The sequence below is a fragment of the Colias philodice genome, chromosome 20, assembly GCF_061535455.1.
Source record: "Colias philodice isolate Cphi_HAF_F1 chromosome 20, ilColPhil1 Martin Lab GWU primary, whole genome shotgun sequence".
Classification (NCBI taxonomy): domain Eukaryota; kingdom Metazoa; phylum Arthropoda; class Insecta; order Lepidoptera; family Pieridae; genus Colias; species Colias philodice.
In genome coordinates this window covers 3,549,912-3,573,404 of record NC_143105.1, presented here as the reverse complement: position 1 = coordinate 3,573,404, position 23,493 = coordinate 3,549,912, and the positions used below count along the sequence as shown (strand labels likewise).

The 23,493-nt window shown below is 34.3% G+C and overlaps 3 protein-coding genes and 2 long non-coding RNA genes across 7 annotated transcripts in view; 1 reads left to right on the top strand and 4 right to left on the bottom strand.

Moving 5' to 3' along the window:
• Spec2 (CDC42 small effector protein Spec2) overlaps window positions 1-2,249 on the bottom strand; it is a 38,802-nt gene extending 36,553 nt beyond the window's left edge. The window contains exon 1 of the mRNA XM_089707973.1: window positions 2,119-2,249. The gene's annotated coding sequence lies outside the window, so the exon portion shown is untranslated. The remainder of the gene's footprint in view (window positions 1-2,118) is intronic.
• The window catches only part of LOC149479341 (uncharacterized), a 381,306-nt gene that overhangs the window by 182,109 nt on the left and 175,704 nt on the right, over window positions 1-23,493 (bottom strand). The window lies entirely within an intron of this gene.
• Window positions 1-23,493, bottom strand: part of Atu (Another transcription unit) — a 463,287-nt gene that overhangs the window by 401,595 nt on the left and 38,199 nt on the right. The window lies entirely within an intron of this gene.
• LOC149479352 (uncharacterized) overlaps window positions 15,466-23,493 on the top strand; it is a 29,304-nt gene continuing 21,276 nt past the window's right edge. For both annotated transcript variants that reach the window (XM_089708162.1, XM_089708164.1), the window contains exon 1: window positions 15,466-15,569. The gene's annotated coding sequence lies outside the window, so the exon portion shown is untranslated. The remainder of the gene's footprint in view (window positions 15,570-23,493) is intronic.
• On the bottom strand, window positions 18,413-19,918 carry LOC149479353 (uncharacterized). Its single transcript, XR_016317261.1, has 3 exons — window positions 19,550-19,918; window positions 19,362-19,423; window positions 18,413-19,287 (listed from the first exon to the last, which is right to left on the bottom strand). It is a non-coding gene; the product is annotated as an uncharacterized LOC149479353 (long non-coding RNA).

Genomic DNA, 23,493 nt, shown 5'->3' with positions numbered 1-23,493 from the left:
GTGTCTCGGCCCGATCGGGCCGCTCGGTGGTCAATGGGTTAATCCATTTTCAAATAAAATGTGCAATTAAAGATAAAAACCTGTTTTCTATTTTTCGTCATTTTCATTTTAGGCCACAATTCTAAAGAAAACTAGACAATAACTTTTCCTTGACAATATTTTTTTAAATAGGTACTAACTCTAGGTAGGTAACTCATACACGTCTAGATTTCCTTTTTTGCTTTTGTTTATGTCGTTGTGTCGGTATTTAGCGAAGCGGACGTTAGATGATTTTCCTTTAATCTTTGGGCTATTTATAACAACTGAAAATGACTTTTGACAAAACGACAGTTTTCGGGTAACTATTGGTTACCGGAAATACCATTATATTATAGCTTTGCTTGCTACTCTTGGTTATTGGAAAAACTTATTTTAGAGGTAAAGATTCCTTTCCCTTGAATAATTCCTCGTTTTCTTTCATCGCGCTGATTTCCTTCAATATTTTATTAGTCTCTTCATATTATAGCTAAAAGCTGTCTGAGAAATCTTGTAGTTAAGTAAGTACCTAGCTGTATGTTATAATCGCAAGTTTTCGCAATCGCAATTTCTATGACTAAAAAATGCTGAGAGGACATACCTACCTACTTCTTAACTTGAGAATTTAAATTTGAATTGTTTAAGGGTTTACATACCTATCAATTATACAGTGAACAGAAACAGTCGTGTTATGAATACCTAGCTGATAACCAAACAAGCAAGCCGCTATAAATATGTATAACGAGGATTACTCACTACGCGACGTTGACTGCCTCCAAGTCTTCAGGAAAAGTCTGTTTTAAGGAATTATTTATAAATGTTGGTAGGTACATTACTTATTGTTACTGAACAAAAATAATAAAATTTTGTGAATGCGTAAAAATTTAAGTGAATTGCAACGAAAATATTAGGATTTAGGATGTACCTAGGGGTTTCTTTAGAGAACTGCCGCACGTATTATAGGTTTTTTGTGGGGGGGGGGGATGGGGGGAGGAGGGGGGGACCCTCCCACCAAAAGGGGAAAGTTAGGAAACCAATAGTTTTGGAGAAAATTCAATTTTCCTATTCTAACCTCAAAATGTATGGAATTGGTGTAAAATAATTTTAACTAAGCATTAGACGATAGTAACATATTTTACGATACATAAATAAAATACAAACAAGTTGTGAAAACCTACGTAGTTTTTTTTATTTGAGTGGGAATCGCCCTAAAGTCGCTTCTGGCACTCGCCGGCCGCTGCCGCGGCACGCTCGCTTCGCTCGCTCGGCTCGTGCGGCAGTTCAAAAGTTAACCTAACACGCTCGTCGCTTCGCTCCTCGCTACCTATTTAGATATTAAAAATAAAAGTTTAATAGTTTTTTTAACCTACCTACGTAGATTTTTTTTTGTTTGAGTAGGAATCGCCCTAAAGTCGCTTTTGGCACTCGCCGGCCGCAGCGTAAAGTCACAGTACAGTGAAATGAAACGTCTTGGTCCGCTTTTTTTGCACAACAAAACGGATAAATGCACTTTTTTCGCACAAAAAATTATTAACTTTAAAAATTAATAACTAAAAAACTACAATTTTCCTAACGATAATATTTTGGAATTACAATCTTACATTACCTAGCTAACTAAAAATATAAATATTTCCAACAAATTCGTGCGGCAGTTAACTAAAGCCAACCCTGTACCTATTCTAAACAAGAAGAATTTATTATATTGATGAAATAATACCTACATTAAAGTTAAATACAAATGACTCACGTAAATATTATTGAAAGTACACACATACTTACCTGTTTAAATATTGTATAAATCGGGGCAACCACTGACCACACTCGTCATCAGTCATGGCTTACTAAAATTCATAAAACTTTCTTACTTGTTTAAAATAAAAGACGAATTAATAAAGACTAATAAAAATAATTTATGGTTTTAGAAAATGATATACTTCCCCCCTTTCCTCTAGGTACATCCGTTTGGTTAAGGAAATGGATTAAGACTTGTCAGACAAGTTTAAAAGAATATACACAAGTAACGGAATCGCGGCCATGCTTTCTCATTAAAATATCAATTAAAGTTTCACTTTGTTTGTCGTAACATAAATAGTAGGTACTTACAGATTAAAAATTATTATGTTGTAACACAAGTATAATTCAATTCACAATAACTGCACTTTACGTTTGTATAGACACAACTAACACACTATCCCGAAGCACTGTTTTAACACGACTGCGGACTGATGACGAATGGCAACAGGCAAACAGTTTGCCGCAAACTCCGTCGGTGTGGGGACGATTGTTCACAAGAAAAACGTTCTCACGTCTCATCCTGTTACGCTATAAACATCCTTATTACAAAGTAGTTTAGGGTTATTATGCTGTGGGCAAATATTGAGATCTACAACATTTGTTTCGCTCTACATACACATTGTGCATGCCACGGCCATACACTAGGGTTGCCAGATCCAGGCTGATAATTTCCGGGACATTTCCGAACGGAATCAGAGGGAATCAGAGTTTTGGTCTTTGGTCCACCGTCCAAGGCTAAAACTAAGTAGGAATTACCTAGAAGTATTGGATGATAAAAAAAAATACTTTTTTAGACAATTTTTTTTTAATTAGTTAGGTACTTTCTGAAACTGTCAAATACAAAAATTGTAATTCAACTTTTCTAAGTAACTTTTAAGGCCATAATATGACAAATGAACTTAAAATGAAACTGAAATATGTACTTACTCTTTCAGTTATCTGTTATAGTAAAATCACTTAATTATATAGAATACAAAATTACCTTAAATTTGCAAGCATCGTCACGGGCACAATTTGTACACAATGGCCATGTAAATTAGGCAGTGATCACATATATCTCTTTTCTACACGATCGCACAACGTGTGGAATCACTGAAGTGTATCGTTGACGTTGACCATGATTGTGATTTGTGTGGAATGGGACTTATTAAAAAAAAACTTTTTGAACTTGGAATAGTAAACTTTCTGTCTTGCAGTTATAGACTATCTCTCATAGATATTAGATATACCAAAATTAAATTAAGTTTTAAATTTTTTAATAGTGAAAAAAATATAGAAAATTGAACCTCATTTATATTATTGAAGTGAAACTTCTTTATCGGGGTTGGACAAAAATTTTGTGTAACATTTTTGCGTTACGCCGTACGCGTGACATTTTTGCGTTACGCCGTACGCGTGACATTTTTGCGTTACGCCATCGGCCATACTCGTGACATTTTTAAGGTCATAAAGAAGTTTCACTTCTTACGTGTGTACTCTAGTACACGCATACATTTTTTTGTGAAATGTAAGTATTATTCTATTTAATTGCTTGCAAAATAATTGCACGTTCAGTGCGATTTTTCTATGATAGTTGAACATACACGAACAAACGTGAGTTTTGATGATGAGCGATTACCCAACTCTTGACCCAACTAAAAATATTGCAGTAATGATTAGGATATGTCGTGGCCATATCGTAGATTTGCTCATTTTATGAAATGATCCATCATTTCACGAAATGGTCACCATTCGCTTCTGGCATTCGCCAGCCGTGAGCCGCTGCCATGGCATTAACTTAAATGACAATCAACAAGTTCTTAAAATATTCTGAATTTTTTAAATATTTTATGGACTCTCTATATTTTATACGATCTGGCCAAATGTGGATGACCAAATCTTGAAACATTGACGTTTTAACGATCTGATCAAACTATGTTGGCCATTTCATGAAATGCGACCATTTCGTGAAATGATCAATCATTTCATGAAAAGAGCAAATTTACGATATGGCCACGGCCCCGGGCCCACGACAGATACAAACGAATTTGTTTGAATACGTGTAATTTGTATGGTATAGGTACTGATTAATGAGGTTGAAAGGTTTTAGTTTTCATAAAGGTTATATTATGGAATAGGTAGTTGATAAAAAATTAAAAAAGAATTATTCAATAATTAGTTAATTAGTCACTTCAGCATAGCTTTAATAAATTATTGTTTTATGTATTATGTTAGAACACGAAAATTTCCCAAACAAGTGTGTTTCATATAAAATCTTATCCTTCGTCAGTAAAATATTGATAAGTTTTGCTTTATTAAAAAAAAGCATTAAAGAAATAAGTACGAGGATAAGCATTATTTTTAGTCGTAAAAGTACTAAGATTTATTACTTTATGGTCACACTACAGATGCCTTGGGAGGTCCGGGCTCTGATACGCACAAAGCTTATGAAAATGATAAGGACTTGAATTACAAAAACTTAATACGTGCGTTAACGAGTTTTATATGGCTTGATGGTTTTTAAATTTTTATCGAAATTCGTGTATGTTTTACTATGACTATGTTTACAGTTTTAACTACCTATGTGAATTAATGTTTAATTATACATGAACGAAATTTTCTAGAAAATAATGATTATGATATGAATTAATAGAAATATGTATAACCCTTTTTTTTTTTTTATAGTGGAGAATGCATTTAGGCATACCCAGGGCACTCGGGGGAAGAGCCCTGGGTTATGTCGGACTCACCCTGCTGAGTGCAGGGTCCTACCGACTAAACTCCACTGTGTTCCGCCGAGCCGCTTTATTGACGGGGCCGCGGGTATTCGGTAGAACCGCGTCCGCAGAAATATGTATAACCCTAACCTAGATATTAGCAAAGTAGGGCCTCTTGAAATTTGTTAGGTTTCAGAGGTAACTAGGTAGATAATATAAATGCATTTTATGTCTGTTTTCTAGTGCTGTTGCCTGATTTGTTTATACAAAATGTTTCACGAGCATAGGTATTTTGTCTTTTTGTATTTCTTAACTTAAAATATCGCAAAACTTATAATATTATAATTAACCATAATTACAAAATATCTAAGTAAGTACCAGCGTGTACTTATACATATATTTTTCTCATAAAATATATTTATTAACATATTTATAACTGCGAGCGATCGGTCACATTTGCACACACAGATAACAGTAGTCGCTAATCCATTTGTAAACATAACAGTACATATCTGAAGAAAATATTTGGTTCATTCACCAGGCCTCATAAGCTCCTTGTTATTGTTTGAAATTAATCAGCAAAAAGGCGATTTTTGCTGTGGTTGTTTGGTAACATTTTTTTTGTCATATAAAGACACGATATACCTACATAATATTATTACTGCAGATAAGATAAGTTCAATGAGTTGGGGATGATAAAGTATAATTAATTCTAGAATGTACAAATATCTTACACCTTCATCATCATCATCATCATCAGCCCATATATGTTCCCACTGCTGGGACACGGGCCTCCTATGAGGGTACAGGCCATAATCCACCACGCTGGCCAAGTGCGGGTTGGCGGATGACACAATATGTCGTCGAACTTTTGATTCTTCGACATGTCGGTTTCCTCACGATGTTTTCCTTCACCGTTCGAGCAGTGGTGATGTTACACCTTACCGTATATTAAGGATTAAGTATCTAAGATACCGTTTTAAAATCTTAAAATATGTCCGATACATTAAATGCAATGAAAACGAAATTTTTATTGTGTTACAAATTAATATTTAAATCGTATCTTATTCTTCATTCCATTTATGTCCATTTTTATCTACTCTGTTAATTAGAAATTCATAATCTATTTTATAAATAAATCTCGGCCATCTAGCAAAGGATCTTATAACAAATAGAACAGTTTAAACAATGTTGCAATAAAGTACGTACCTAATTCTCTAGATAAAGCCATTGAACAGCTTATGTGATAGTAAGTAGCGACCCAGGGCCGGACTAAGCCCTGTTTCTAGGACGTGTTTCGGCGCCCTTAATTAAAATAGAAACTAAGAAACGTTTTGCGTTTAATTTTTCGATTCAACTTCAAATTTTATTAATTAAATATTTGATATTTTTTGTGACTAATATCTATTTACTTGTTTTAGTAAAAATAGGCGTTGTATGAAAACTATTATGCTTTAAACTTAAAAACTTTGTTTATATGTACGAAAATATAGGTACAAGTTTTTTTACTTACTTGTTTTTACATAATATTTCTTAAACCGAATTAATAGATACCTTAATAGATCGATCTTGTGACGATGCAGATGACGTCAATTCAATCGAACAACTTATATTTGATAACAATGGATTTAATAAGTTGGCGCCCTTAAAAAATTGTAACTTTGAACGACCTCGATTCATTCCGGCACTGTCCACATTGATAAGGATATTTGCTAACGATATCCTCATGAGTCATGACGTATATTATCCAAGATAGAGGTATTATACTAGAACAATGCTCCTATATGCAAATTATGTGAATGTTGATAAATGAGACGCATTAACTCGGAAAAGCAAATAATATTACACGTAAAACGGTAAAAGGTGTTGTTTTTTTTATTTATTTAACACGTATTTGGATTTATGCACAAAAAGTTAGTTATTATCAAATATGAGTAGACAACTATATTTCCTTAATGAATACCAACAATACCAATACGATGTAAAATTTTATGTTTGTACTTTGTTATATATTATATAAAAAAAATAATGTTCTTAAAAAAATGATTGACATCGAAGCAAATATGTAAACTGGTTACCTATTGTTAGATTTTTTTATTGATTGTACTAATGAGTACGCCTTCTCGTTTTATATTAGCAAGGAACTATGTATAAAATTTAATAGTAGTTTTTCCCCAATATATTTATGTAATTTTTGTGGAATTTAATTTTATTATAAAAAAATAAATACATTAATCACAAAAATAAACATCATTTCAAATATAATAATCGTATGCCATCGACAGCTGTTGATAAGAGATTGAGGATATAGATAAATTAAAGATGATAAGCTATTTAAATACATACTTATACAATAAAATATTTATTTAATATTTGTCGTATACCTACCTATTCGTAATTCGCATCTTTTGGGTAGGTAGGTAGTAGGTACTACATTTTAGTTTTTTTTTAATAATAATATTGAGCATACATAATATCATATTTATTGTACTGGGAAATACGAATAAATTATATTGACCGACCCGCGAAGGCGCAAAAAAAACCGAAATTTACTTATTAATAATTTATTGTAAAAAAATTACATTATAAATTATTCCTAACTTAAGGTGATGAATTAATTTTTCTAACATTTACGGCCCTTTTTAAACCTTCGTAATTTTTATATTAAACCACTAGACCGTCACTGGAAGCTTATTATTGAGAAGGCACTTCCGTTTCCGTCGATTTCTACCAGTTTCGTACCATATTCCCCTCCATTTTCCATCTATAGTGGCGACACCTGGCGGCCGCGCGCCTTTTTTGTGTTTACGATTTGAGCACCGCGCCATTTTACATCATTGGCGTTTCGTTTTCCGTCGAGGCAACTTGTGAGCAGAAACTGAGGACTACTCCCAACTGAATCTGCAAAGGTTGCCTTAATAGTATTACTTATAAAGTGTGGTGTTAACAAGTGTTAAATACGAAAAACTGTAAGTAATTTTACCCTTTCTTTGTTCAAAGGATATATATTTAACGGTTTTACCGTTCGTATCCTTAGATTGAACGATAATATGGTCATAATATATAAAGATATCCTACTAATATTATAAATGCGTAGTTTTTTACCTTTCCTTTGTTCAAGGTGTATTTAACGTATTTACCGATTTAACGGATTTACCGTTCGTATTGCTTAGAATAAACAATAATCTGTTCATAATATACAAAGATATTGCTTTATAATAACGTTTTTAAAGAAGCACATGCTTAATTATATCTAGTTTAAGATTGAGTTATAAATAGGTCAAGTTATGTCTACCTACATCGAATTAATAAAAATAATATGTTCTTAACCGACCTTTTCTAAGATATTATGAACTTTTAAGTAGTTAATTAGTTATGACCATTATTAATTTGGATTGAAAATTCTACCAGAATAAAATGTACAATAACAGTTTATAGCGGGATAATTTATAAATATTAGATAATTTATATTTATAAATTTGCTTTCTTAGAATGGACAATATTTCGGCTCTGGATTCCGAGCCGCAAGCGGTTGCTGGGCCGAGCAAGCGTAGGCGGAGTGATTCATCGAGCTGCAGCTCTTCAAGCAGCGGCGCAAGCGGTAAACAGCGATCACGCCGTCATCGCCGTAAGAAATCACGGCGTTCCCACCATCACGATCCTAGGATGGATAAGCTAGTTGAGGATATGGGTGAGCTACAAAATATCGTTTCCAATTTTATCAACGAAAGGGGTAATTTTGGTACAACTGGCCGCGATGACGTATCTATTTTCTCTGGAGTTAGTGGAGATCTCTATAACAATCAACCTAAAACTGAAGACGTAGTTTCTGATAGCGGAATTCTGAATCCACGTGGGGATTTTACTTTTAACATTGAAACTAAATTAAAGGACCCAGTTTTACCAAATACACCCGATAATTTTTTGAAAATGTTGGTCGATGTCCAGCAACTAGGTAATACCACGTGGTCGGATGTAAGATATTCTGACACACAAAAGGCATATAATACTACTCCAGGTTTCATAGACCTCGAAACAAATGACGAGGTCAAAAGGTACGATACCTTACGTCACCTAGCCCACTCTGAAAAAGCTTTTGCTGCGGTAACACATTGTGTGTTGAAGCAGAAAGAAACCCTTCAAGAAAGCATCCGTTGCCTTTTGTCCTGGGCTAAGGAGACAGAGGTTAATTTTGTTAATCTGAACTTAAAGATTTGAGGAACTTTTTCACAAGGGTGAGTTTCATAAAATATCCTCCGATATCTTACAATTAGTCTGTGGCCATCGAGCTGAGGCTCTTGAAATGCGACGCGAAGCAGTAACGAGTCATGTCCGAGATCCTTTAGTCAAAGCCTCCCTTAATCGGATTCCACCTTCAGTTACACACATCTTCGAGGCTGAGCGCTTTACGTCTACTTTGGAGAGAGCAGGAGGAGTTCAAAAGGTTTTCTGGCCTCCAAAAACTGAGGGCTACTCCCAAAGTAGATCCGACCGTTTTAACAGCCGCCCCTCGCGGGGGCTCGGCATGCGGAAGCAAGCAGTTCCATCGCGTGGAACTCAAAATACCTTTCGAGAATCCGGTGTACCAACAGCCAGAAATGTTGGTAACAACCCACCCTCGCGGGGTGGATATAATCATGCCTACTTTTCAAGTAGAGGACAGTCCACAAATGTACAACAGCCTTCTAGAGCAAGGAATTCGTTTCACAGCCGAGGCTCGCGGCCGGATCGTGCAGGATACCAAGGACGCACAAAGGCTCCTAAGAATACGAAGTCCCATCAAAAACGGTACAGGCAATGACTCGAAACATTTCCAGGCGGGTCAATTAGCGCACTACCAATCAAAGTGGAAACAAATGGGAGCACCAGAAATAGTTTTAAAGTTAATTCAGGGGTATCGCATACCATTTTTTCGAAAGCCACCCCTTTGCTATCCAAATGTAAACGGAGGCCCATTTCACACTCCGACCTCGAAGGAAATGTCTTTTATCATAAAAAACATGAAAAAGCAAGGAATTTTAAAAGTAGCGACAAAATCAAAAAGCTTCATATCTCATCTATTTCTGGTGCCAAAGCAGGACGGGTCAGTTCGTCCCATTTTCAACTTGAAGGCGCTAAACGAATATGTATTAACAGAACCGTTCCGATTAATAAATATGAACAAAATATCAGATTTTTTGCAACCCCACGACTGGCTTTGCAAAATAGACTTGTCCCAGGCCTATTTTCATCTGAGCATAAAGAAGTCTCATCGGCGCTTCCTTCGCCTAATATACAACCAAGAGCTACTAGAAATGACATGCCTACCGTTTGGGTTAAGCACAGCTCCCAAAACCTTCGCGACACTTACAAATTGGGTGGCACAAATGTTGCGAGACAGATGGAAGATACGGATAGTAGTGTATCTCGACGATTACCTTCTGGCAAATTAAAATTTAGACGTGCTGCGCGAGCATGTCGATCTCACAGTGGAAGTCTTTAGGAATCTAGGATGGCTAGTAAACTTCAAGAAGTCTGTCTTGAACCCCCAGAAAAGCATAAAATATTTAGGGGTACTATGGGATCCCTGGGACAACTTAAAATCTTTGCCAAGAGAAAAAGCGATCGGAATAATGGGAAAAGTAACCCGGATGCTCGAACAGCGAACCGCGACCCTGAAGGAACTTCAGAAACTGATAGGATTACTAAACTTTGCCAGTTTTGTTGTAACAAGGGGTCGGCTCATGCATCGTCAGCTGTTACAATTCATGAATTCTCTACCAAACCTAACGGCGAAGCCCTATCCACTTCCTCTGGAAGTATTGAAAGAGTTAGAATGGTGGATGGAGAATTGTCATTCTGCAAGCCCGCTACATTACCCTCCTCCGATGCACTTCTTAGTCACAGATGCATCCGATCAAGCTTGGGGAGCACAAATGAACAATGTAACGGTCTCGGGAACCTGGTCGCAGAGGGAACAAAGCCTGCACTGCAACCAGAAGGAAATGTTAGCGATATTATATGCTCTCCAAAGTCAGGTTCAGGTGCTGTATTGCAGTTCGGTTCTCATACAATGCGACAGCAAGACAACTGTTGCTTACTTACGCAAGGAAGGAGGCACGAGATCAAGAGCGTTGATGGAAATAACGTACAAGATTTTCAATATCTTGGACCAGCACCAGATACACATGAGCATTCACTATATCCCAGGCAAATTCAACAGTCAGGCCGATCATCTGTCCCGTCATTGGTGTCTTCCAGAATGGCACCTCTTGCCAGCCTGTACAAACAAAGTATTTGCCAAGTGGGGGATTCCAATCGTAGACCTGTTTGCATCGGAGACGGCGCATGTAGTCTACAATTATGTGTCTCGAGATTTGAAGGATCAAAAGGCTTGTTTTCACGACGCCTTCAGTGCCCCGTGGAACTTTCCACTTGCATGGGTCTTTCCTCCACCTTTCCTTATGCCAAAAGTCTTGACTCACCTAAACCAGTCGACGGGAATATACTTATTGATAACACCTCGGTGGAAACAGGTGTTTTGGCGCGCAGACCTGAAGGCGCGAGCCTTAGCGCCACCGTTGACTCTAACAGACCTACAGAAGTATCTAGTCGACACGTCGACAGGGCTTCCACCACCGCGAGTAGGGGAAATAATTTTGGAGGTTTGGAAATGTGGGGGTGGACCGAGGAAGTAGAAAATTGGTCCACAGATCAAATATCGTTGCTTAAAGGCTCCTGGCGAAAATCCACAATTAAGACTTACGAGGCTGCTTGGAAACGTTGGGTTTCATGGTCTAATTCGAAACAGATTGATTCTAAAAATCCCACGGGGTCACAACTAGCCCAATTTCTATCAGATTTATGTTTGATTCACAAATTATCATATAATACGATTCTTTTACACAAATCGGTAGTCTCAACACTCTGTAACCCTGATTCATCCAGTCATTTAAGTTCGCACAGTCTAGTTAAACATATTTTAAAATCAATTTCACTTAGGGCTACAAAGCCCATCAGACCGCCAGTTTGGGACGTTAGTACACTCTTGAATTACCTAAAGAACTACGAAATAGACTTTAATAGCACATTTCAAATAGCGCGTCATACAGCTATTTTATTATTATTATGTTCAGGCAGGCGCATACATGATTTAACTCTTCTTACAATAGATGCTGATCACTATATTAGATCCCAGGATAGTGTAATATTCTGGCCACAGTTTGGTTCAAAAACAGACAGCTGTAATTATACTGAATCCGGTTGGAGAATATTTTTGAATAACGAAAATCATAAGCTTAATCCAATTTTTTGGATTGAACAGACTATAACAGCTTTGCAGGATAGACGCTCAGCTGCAAAAACAGATAATTTATTTATTACTACTCGGGGGCAAGCGAAACCTGCATCACGCACCGTGATAGCCGGCTGGGTAAAAACTTTGTTTAAGGAAGCGAAGATTATAGCTAGCCCAGGAAGCGTACGAGCCGCTGTTGCTTCAAAAAGTTGGCTGGACAATAATTCCCTGGAGGATATCTTAGCCAGAGGTAATTGGCGATCGGCTAATACATTCCAAAAGTTTTATAGACGGGAAGTAATGAAAAATTCTAATTCTGAAAATATTACACAATTATTTGTTCCTATTAATTAAATAGCAGAGTATGTTTACCTTAAATTGTTTAAATGTTTATGTTATCCAATATGTTAATTAGTATACGGTCAAGTGTTGATTTCTTTTTATGTTTATAACAAACATTCATGTGATTATTATATTAACCTACTTTGTTAAAATTATGAAATAAATTTATTTCTTTATTGAAATAGTTTTTTCATTGAATCACATTGGCGTTGGTCTTTTTTATGTCTTCCCCTTTTTAGTGGCAACACCAGGCGATAACAAACACATCTCAATAATAAGCTTCCAGTGACGGTCTAGTGGTTTAATAGCGGCGTTTTACCTGAAATAAAACGCATATTAAACTACTTACCTCACTGGAAGCTTAGTTTTTACTCCTGCCTGGTGAAATAGAGCCAATGATGTAAAATGGCGCGGTGCTCAAATCGTAAACACAAAAAAGGCGCGCGGCCGCCAGGTGTCGCCACTATAGATGGAAAATGGAGGGGAATATGGTACGAAACTGGTAGAAATCGACGGAAACGGAAGTGCCTTCTCAATAATAAGCTTCCAGTGAGGTAAGTAGTTTAATATGCGTTTTATTTCAGGTAAAACGCCACTATTATTAAAGTTGTCGTGATGAAAATTCTTGACAAGAAAGTTCAATAGTAACACAATACGTCTACCGTTTTAGAAACATGATTCCATGATATTTTCTCGATAGAAAAAAAATACAAAGTTCTCATTGTTATTTTTTTTTAATCTCTGGCATCTTCAAAATAACAAACGTAAAGTTACGACTTTTTGGATATTAACTATAAAACATACAACCTATACGTCTACCGATTTAGAATTTTGAAATATGCGATGGTTTTGAAATAAACAAGAAATACTTGAAATTAGCGCGCGACCAGCCAATATAGCGAGAGCCGCCCTGTACCTTCCTACCCCGATCGCTGCACGAGTCATTCCCGCTACGGCCGTCACACGGGGAACTTGTGTCGCTCGATCGCGCCATCGTAAAAAAGGGTGACAACACAATAAGACAAAATGAGACAAATGGGGACAATAAAGAAAATAAGAAGAAGAAACATAAAGGTTGGAGGAAAAAGAATGCTTACAATTGGAACAAATTAATGAAGTAAGTTGGTTTTATTTTAAATTTGATGATAATTGTATTATAGACGATGTTTGATATGTACCCCTGTTTTAAGTACATAACGAATGTGTAAGATTTTTTTCATTTATAGCATAGATCATCTTTTCAGAAATCCGGAATCCAGAAGGAAAATAAACCCACTGATTGTTCACAATGTGAACCCACTCCTTCGTAAGTACCTTTATTCAGTCAAAAATGTATGTTATCAACGCTCTACTGGTTTTATCGCATGATTCAATTTTTAGCAAAAAGCAACAAAGTGCAAAGAAATAAAAAATCATGGTGAACTTAGTGGAAGTATGGTGGCCGTAATATGGAACAAGAGCTCATTGGAGTAGTATTATATTTAAAAAAATACGAAAAAATTTCAAGAATTACATTTCTTAGTAGGTGGTAGATAAGTATGTTGTATAAAGAATTTGATGTTGATATTTATTTCATTTATACTTACTACACCTGTGCGGGAAATTGCTTAGTACTAAAACAGGTTTATATTCATATTTACATAGTAATGTGAGTTTTCATTTCGAAAAATTTTGTGTAAGTATATTAAATTGAGTTCCTGGGTGATCTGGAAACACAATTGGGCCCGGAAGATGGCGCTGCAGTCACTCCTCCTAATCACATGAACCGATTTGGATGAATATTTGTGTGCACATTTCATTGTTGTGGGATGATTGGTTGATTCGTTTTCACATTAGCTAATATTATGTATTTTTGTTGTAAACTTAATTTAATGTTTATAATACATTATTATTGGTATAAATAAGCCAGTGTTCGTCTCACATTGCTGTACCTGCCTACCTACCCTACCAGGGCCTAACTTTGTTCTGGCTATTTTATTTTGATTATTTGTAATGAATAATTACAATTATAATATAGTGCAAAAAATAAATACATGCGTCAATATATTTTGTGTTTTTTTTAAACAATTTTTTTATTTAAAAAAATATCATTCTGACCGCGGCTTTGCCCGCGTGGAATTAGGTTATATCGTGAATCCTGTTTTTTCCCACAGAAGTGTTCAGTTCGGATAAAAAGTATCCTATGTGTAAATCCAGGCAATTAGCTATATTTTATCAAAATTTGTAATATAGTCTTGACGTGATTAAGTAACAACTAACAAAAAATATACAAATTAACATCCAAAGTTTCGCATCAGTTTTACTGTATTAGTGATATTATCTTCCACTCTTGACTTTGACTGAGAAGAATTAGGGTTTATAACTTCTTTCAGAAATAGTACCTTTCATTTCTGGGCATGATGTAATATCTACGTCAGCATCAAATTCTAAATCAATTCAGTAGTCCGCGTTATTGAGTACCATTTCATTTTTTCAGAGTAACAATATTTTTTGTTATTTTAAAGATTATTTATAACCTGTATTATTTTGTAATAAAGTAAACATTACGAAATGATAATAATTATTAATAATGTCTAAGTAGTTGTTAAAAAGAAGATTATTTGTTTATAAGCAAGAAAATAAAACCAATAAATCAACAATTAAATAAATGTATGACAATATTATAACTGTATGACGACTCCATACATGTTTGTCCCGAGTCGGCCAGCGGCAGCGCGGCGAGTTTGCAAGAATGACTTCGCGCACACCCGCGTTCGCGATAGCGAGCTATTAGACTCCGCCCGCCAAGCAGTGGATTTTTTTTTGTGTATCGTCTTAAACTACGTCCCTCCCGGTTCAATGTTGGAACCAAGAGTGCTCGTCGTCCTCGGCGGGGCAGCTAAAGCGTCGCGGTGGCGATGATTGCCGCAACACTCTCTGGAATCGCAGGTGTGCGCGATGTCACAATTGCTAACAGGTGCAAGTCCTTCTTGGGAGGCCCCATGCATCCTCTAATAGTTAAGGCGTGTTATATGTAGGTACATAACAAATAAATATAAATTATAAAATTATTAAAATATAAATTTATATAAATAACTTAAAATTTCTTTTATAAAACATTATACATTATAGACTGTGTATAGCATTGCCATATTTTAATAACGTAGCTTGTCACAAGGTCATAAATAGCCGTATTTATAACGGAACACTATTCAAATTTCAAAAATTATCTATATATCTAGGGTGTATACTATGTATATACATTTGTTAGAAGACATAAATTACTTATCACAAGGATTAGATAACAAAAATCGGGAGTAGATTATATCGATTAAATTGATCAACATATTCGCTCGAAGCAAGTGACGTACTGACGACTGAAGTGCGCGCGGCGCGCGCGCAGTTTCTCGCATGGTGTAAAAACATGCGGTCGTGTCTGGCGCTCATATGCGCCATTTTTATTACAGGTAATATTTGTTTTCAAGTGATTTACAGTCAATATTTAATTAGATTTTTACAGTTTATTATCAAGTGGTTTCCCGGAACTGTGTTAATACGTCGTGCTTACAGATGTGTCACTAGAATTGTTGATAAACTCGTGTGGTTGTAAAAAACACCGTTGTTTTTGTATTATTTTGATTTTTGAGGCACTCGCATTTTAATTTTTACTTTAAAAGTGTTTAATTAAAAACCGAGTTGGCTACCGGCTAAAAGGGCTTTTTTTCTAATGTCAAGTAACGTTATCTGGATATCAAAAAAACTATATCCTTCTCTTTCTTTTGTTTTGGATTATACGCGATGGCACTAAGCTTTTATCTTGAAAATAACTTTTGGACAAGGAAAATCGATCCGTATTGGAATATGCGATAATAGCCCAGTCATATTAGGGGTTTCACCTCGGAATGAAAGATAATAAGCTAGAAATTGGTAAAAACCTTTGTTTTGTTACCCTAAATATTGTCTCAAAAGTCACAAATGCTATCGTGTCCGCGTCTTAAGATATTGAAGGTCAAAGGTCACAAAAACCATTTTTCGCGAATATCTCGGTTCCTATTGCTTAAATGATATTTTCACCTATTATAAAAGTTGTAGAGTATAAAATTTTCTACAACTTTTGTTAAAACTTTTTTTTTATACGATCAACCGTTTTTGAGGTAGAGCGCGAAGAGTGCGCAGCGTACAGTCATATATGAGCTAATGCAGGGTCAAGCGTGAGTTACGGTTATCAGTATTCAGTACGTTGTATGAAGTCAATTATTGACAAAAAAATTATAATTATTAAGCAATGCCCATTATTTCTGTACTTATTCTTAATTATTTATATTTAATTATTCAACTATAGTATATTATTAATTCTGGATTATCTATTTTAGTTATATTTTGAAATAAAAAGACAGTAAGGAAATATATTTTAGATATACCTTTATATTTTATCATTAAATATGGCATGTTATACATTTATTAAAATGTGAGTTTAGATATTAAAATAATTTGTGAATCGAATGAAATTGCGAATGGAAGCTAGTTATCTTCTTCTTCGTCGTCTTCTTCTTGTTGTCGGTCTAAAATATTCAATTCATTGTCATCATCCTCATTATCGGTCATATTCATTTCCAAACCTTCTAGAATTTCAGGATCGTATGTGCTTTCTTCATCGGGATTACTTGGATATAGTGGAGCGTTGAGGCAAGCTTGTCCATTGCACTGGCCACAAGCTAAAGAACATAGTAGGCTTGATTTTCTGCATCCACAGCGGGAACCACAACTTTTTTTGCAATTGCAAAATATTGTGTTTAGTAGTTCGGCTGGTGCTGGAGGTAATAAGTAATAACGTTGTTATTTTCAAGCTTCATTTTCAAGCTTCCAGCCCCATTCTTGAGGTTCTAAGTTCTTCCCTACCTTAGTGTAAATTGCATTATTTTAGTGTAAATTGCAACTAATTAAATGGTTAAAAAATAAAAATTATGAGGAAATAGAAGACTTATTAAAATTAAATAAAATAAAATAAAATAAATTAAAATAAAGCAACATATTATATAATATACACACTACACACACACTCTCTCACAAACACACACGCACATTCACACACTCACACACACACACACACACACACACACACACACACAAAATATACACTCGTTCTGTTCCCTATAATACATATATCTAAATAATTTTTACATATTTCTCTTTATATGTATAAGAAAATGTTATTCGTGTAACACTTAAGCATAATGTACTGTCGGAAGAGCGAGATGTCCTAACACAAGCATTTAATTGCTTAAGACGATACACAAAAAAAAATCCACTGCCTGGCGGGCGGAGTCTAATAGCTCGCTATCGCGAACGCGGGTGTGCGCGAAGTCATTCTTGCAAACTCGCCGCGCTGCCGCTGGCCGACTCGGGACAAACATGTATGGAGTCGTCATACAGTTGTAATGAATGAATGAATGAATGAATGAAAATACTTTATTTGCACCAAAAGCAAGGAAAACAAAACGAAAAAACACATACAAACAAACACGTACAAAAAGGCGGCCTTATCGCTAAAGCAGCGATCTCTTCCAGGCAACCTTTAGTCGAGGATCATGAGAATTACGTTTTATGATGAGGTTGATGGTGCAGAACACAAAAAACATTAAATAAATAAATAAATAAACATAGTATACATATACATACATACGGATATTATAAAGATAAAAAGTAAATATTTAGTTGCTTTTTAAACTCATTCAATGACCCTGCCCTTCTGATCTTATCGGGCAAACTGTTCCACAGCCTGATAGCACGGACCGTAAAGGAACAGTCATAGAAATTAGATCTATGAATAGGAACATGTAGTAGGAGTTTATTACAGGATCGCGGGGAACGGGTGGTGGAGTTCAGGAACTGGAAATTATAATATTGTTATACATTTATTTAATTGTTGATTTATTGGTTTTATTTTCTTGCTTATAAACAAATAATCTTCTTTTTAACAACTACTTAGACATTATTAATAATTATTATTATTTCGTAATGTTTACTTTATTACAAAATAATACAGGTTATAAATAATCTTTAAAATAACAAAAAATATTGTTACTCTGAAAAAATGAAATGGTACTCAATAACGCGGACTATTGAATTGATTTAGATAGAATTTGATGCTGACGTAGATATTACATCATGCCCAGAAATGAAAGGTACTATTTCTGAAAGAAGTTATAAACCCTAATTCTTCTCAGTCAAAGTCAAGAGTGGAAGATATCACTAATACAGTAAAACTGATGCGAAACTTTGGATGTTAATTTGTATATTTTTTTGTTAGTTGTTACTTAATCACGTCAAGACTACATTACCAATTTTGATAAAATATAGCTAATTGCCTGGATTTACACATAGGATACTTTTTATCCGAACTGAACACTTCTGTGGGATAAAACAGGATTCACGATATAACCTAATTCCACGCGGGCAAAGCCGCGGTCGGAATGATATTTTTTTAAATAAAAAAATTGTTTAAAAAAAACACAAAATATATTGACGCATATATTTATTTTTTGCACTCTATTATAATTGTAATTATTCATTACAAATAATCAAAATAAAATAGCCAGAACAAAGTTAGGCCCTGGTAGGGTAGGTAGGCAGGTACAGCAATGTGAGACGAACACTGGCTTATTTATACCAATAATAATGTATTATAAACATTAAATTAAGTTTACAACAAAAATACATAATATTAGCTAATGTGAAAACGAATCAACCAATCATCCCACAACAATGAAATGTGCACACAAATATTCATCCAAATCGGTTCATGTGATTAGGAGGAGTGACTGCAGCGCCATCTTCCGGGCCCAATTGTGTTTCCAGATCACCCAGGAACTCAATTTAATATACTTACACAAAATTTTTCGAAATGAAAACTCACATTACTATGTAAATATGAATATAAACCTGTTTTAGTACTAAGCAATTTCCCGCACAGGTGTAGTAAGTATGAATGAAATAAATATCAACATCAAATTCTTTATACAACATACTTATCTACCACCTACTAAGAAATGTAATTCTTGAAATGTTTTCGTATTTTTTTTAAATATAATACTACTCCAATGAGCTCCTGTTCCATATTACGTCCACCATACTTCCACTAAGTTCACCATGATTTTTTATTTCTTTGCACTTTGTTGCTTTTTGCTAAAAATGGAATCATGCGATAAAACCAGTAGAGCGTTGATAACATACATTTTTGACTGAATAAAGGTACTTACGAAGGAGTGGGTTCACATTGTGAACAATCAGTGGGTTTATTTTCCTTCTGGATTCCGGATTTCTGAAAAGATTATCTATGCTATAAATGAAAAAACCTTACACATTCGTTATGTACTTAAAACAGGGGTACATATCAAACATCGTCTATAATACAATTATCATCAAATTTAAAATAAAACCAACTTACTTCATTAATTTGTTCCAATTGTAAGCATTCTTTTTCCTCCAACCTTTATGTTTCTTCTTCTTATTTTCTTTATTGTCCCCATTTGTCTCATTTTGTCTTATCGTGTTGTCACCCTTTGTTACGATTGCGCGAGCGACACAAGTTCCCCGTGTGACGGCCGTAGCGGGAATGACTCGTGCAGCGATCGGGGTGGGAAGGTACAGGGCGGCTCTCGCTATATTGGCTGGTCGCGCGCTAATTTCAAGTATTTCTTGTTTATTTCAAAACCATCGCATATTTCAAAATTCTAAATCGGTAGACGTATAGGTTGTATATTTTATAGTTAATATCCAAAAAGTCGTAACTTTACGTTTGTTATTTTGAAGATGCCAGAGATTAAAAAAAAATAACAATGAGAACTTTGTATTTTTTTTCTATCGAGAAAATATCATGGAATCATGTTTCTAAAACGGTAGACGTATTCTGTTACTATTGAACTTTCTTGTCAAGAATTTTCATCACGTCAACTTTAATAATATAAAAATTACGAAGGTTTAAAAAGGGCCGTAAATGTTAGAAAAATTAATTCATCACCTTAAAAGGATGTCTCAATGACTGTTAAATTGTAATACTATTTGTTACAGAATTAATATTTTTGATTTTTTTTTTTTTTTTTTCCCTACCCACGTTTGAATCTGGTAGTAGACACGATTGATATGTTGACGGGCTGCTACACTTGTTGGTGGAAGTGTTGACAATTGTACAGGTTTATTTAGTATTTTAATATTTAAAATCACATTTTAATAAATGTATAACATGCCATATTTAATGATAAATAAAGGTATATCTAAAATATATTTCCTTCTGTCTTTTTGTTTTAAAATATAGTTATAAGTTATAACTAAAATATCGATCCGATCCAGAATTAATAATATACTATAGTTGAATAATTAAATATGTATAAATAATTAAGAATACGTACAGAAATAATGGGCATTGCTTAATAATTATAATTTTTTTGCCAATAATTGACTTTATACAACGTACTGATAACCGTAACTCACGCTTGACCCTGCATTAGTTCATATATGACTGTACGCTGCGCACTCTTCGCGCTCTACCTCAAAAACGGTTGATCGTATAAAAAAAAAGTTTAGACAAAAGTTGTAGAGAATTTTATACTCTACAACTTTCATAATAGGTGAAAATACTCAGAGGAATAAACCTATATATATAGGTTTATTGCTCTGAGTGAAAATATCATTTAAGCAATAGGAACCGAGATATTCGCGAAAAAACGTTTTTTGTGACCTTTGACCTTCAATATCTTAAGACGCGGACACGATAGCATTTGTGACTTTTGAGACAATATTTAGGGTAACAAAACAAAGGTTTTTAGTTTTTACCAATTTCCAGCTTATTATCTTTCATTCCGAGGTTGACCCCTTTTTTTACCTAATTTCACTGGGCTATTTAAGTGTTCTAACGAGTGTTACTAGATATTACTTGCTCTGTGACGAGTGTATAAAATTGTATTTACAGCATAGTCGACACTTAATTTCCGTATTACAATTAAGTAATTGAAACAAATTCAATAAGTGAATACTGAATTATGAATTATTTGTAATATTTTCCGGGATGTATGACGCGAAATTGGAATTTTATATTTTTAATAACACCCTATAAATTCTTCCTCTGAATATACGGTCTACATTTTGTGCCATTATTTACACAAATGAAAATGCCTACTCCGAATTCTGCTACGCAGTAAAACTTCCAGTTTTTTGAGTGCGAAAAGCCGTGTGTCATTGTACCGGGATGAGTTTTTTGTTCATGAGTTACATCATTATAATGAAAGTACACTTAAGTTTTATATTATAATTTATACGAGCTGTGCCTTTCGGTTTTACACGGCATTGCTCTGCTCTTATTGGTCCAAAGGCCGCAAAATTTCAAATCCGCCCCTTGGTTCCTGAGATGAGCGCGGTAAAGCAAACAAACAAACAATCTCTTCAGCTTTATAATAATTTAGATTAGATCCGATATATTGTATAGAATCTATTGAGTATTACCTAATTGAACATAATATTGTGTAAAAATAATTCTTACGATTCCACTTAAATACCTTAAAACTCATTAATTACATAGTTATTCTAACCTTGACTCAAGCCTTCTGCTTCTAGTAATTGTCATTCAATGTAGAGGTATTTATCTTTGATATTGTTTTACTTTAAACGATAAAATATATTTATCTATCTTTAATTATAGACTTTATAGTGGATATAAAACTAACATGGATAACAGAACTAAGTAATTTTAGATAACATCATAGTTGGGAACTTTGAAAACTGTTACCTACTTATTTGGGAAATTTGAATTGCTAGCCAATCATTACCTGCCCCCGTGCACTTTGTTTGCACTTTTAGTGAGTATTTTTATTAAGGTTCGTTCCTCTTGGTCAAAGCTTGATAGAGCGTTCAAGAGTTTTGTATTGGATAAATGAACTATTTAGCACGAAAACACTTTTTTCAAATCAAACTTCAGGATTCAGGTACTATTTTTTGAACTGAATTAGCTCGTTCAAGCAAATATTCAAAGTTCAATTTCTCTTCTAATTTATTCTTACTCCGTTACTAGGCTTACCTAGATATCAATCATAACACAGCTCAACAAAAAAACAATTTTTTTTTGTTGCCCTGGATATTTCTACAGATTTATATATTTCAAGTACCCAGTTTGCGAATGTAATCATTAAAATTATTTAATTGGCTCTAGTTTTTTTTTTAATTTGGATTTTCATATATTAAATTTTCTTACGGCCCTTCAGAATACGGGTTACTAATAAGTGTTTATTTTTTTGGTGAATTACGTTTTCTGCACATTTCTTCGCTCAGACATAACCGTATTCTATAAAACTGACTGCAGAATATCAGAATAATAAATGGTTTCTGTAAAAAAATCATTTTTATGAACAACAATGTTCGGTTTGTATTGAGTTGAAGAAACCCAGTAGCACTTGGTCAGCAAAGTGGATAGGTATACGAAATTCCCTTGATGTTTTTATTAATAGAATAAGACAAAGCAAATTCATTAGGAATAATTAAATAAATATGAACATTTAGGCCTTTGAGAGAATCTAGAAGTATAAGAAGAATACCCGACGGCCCTACAGGACGGGCGTGTCGAAAATTCATAAAAGATGAAAATTTAACAAAATTTTATAACTGATGCTGAATGTAAATTATAAAGAGATATAGTATTGGTTAATTTAAGGTAAATTTAAAACACCAAATTATAAAGAAATTGCACAACAGTTGTTAAAAAACTTCATTATTTTATGAGCAAATACGAACATAAAGCTACACTTTCCCCACAGTCTCCTGGATAGATGTCCAGTAAATCTGCGAAATTTCTGTGAGAAACAAGAAGAACGCATCGAAAAAGAAGTAAAAATTATGGAATAAAGGTATCAGGGTAAATGGGACCGTCACATGATGGCAGATTACTGATGGTCCATAAGAAAACTTTTGTCCCAAAATTAACTAAGAAGAGAAGCTTATAAAATCTATTTCCTTGTAACTACTATTTCATAAGTTTTAGTGATTTTTCTCTATTTTTATATCCATTTGAATTAATTAAATACTAAAACAAAACAATAAAAAAAAGTGTGTGCGTGTAACCTTTACGCGCGATTGAAGTAAAACTTCTTTGGCGTTGACGACATATATCACTGAAATGATTAAATATTAACTTAAATAAATAAATATTATATTATAATTTAATTATATTTATTATTCATGTGCTTTACAAAGATTATTTAAATGTTATATTAATATTATTCATTCGAAACAGGTAATTGAATGTCATCATAATTTCTTACGTACGAAATTATAGGTTTGTGGTAACTATAATGTGAAACATAAATTTTACTCTCTAAATTTGCTACTTTTCTTGAAAATACAGCA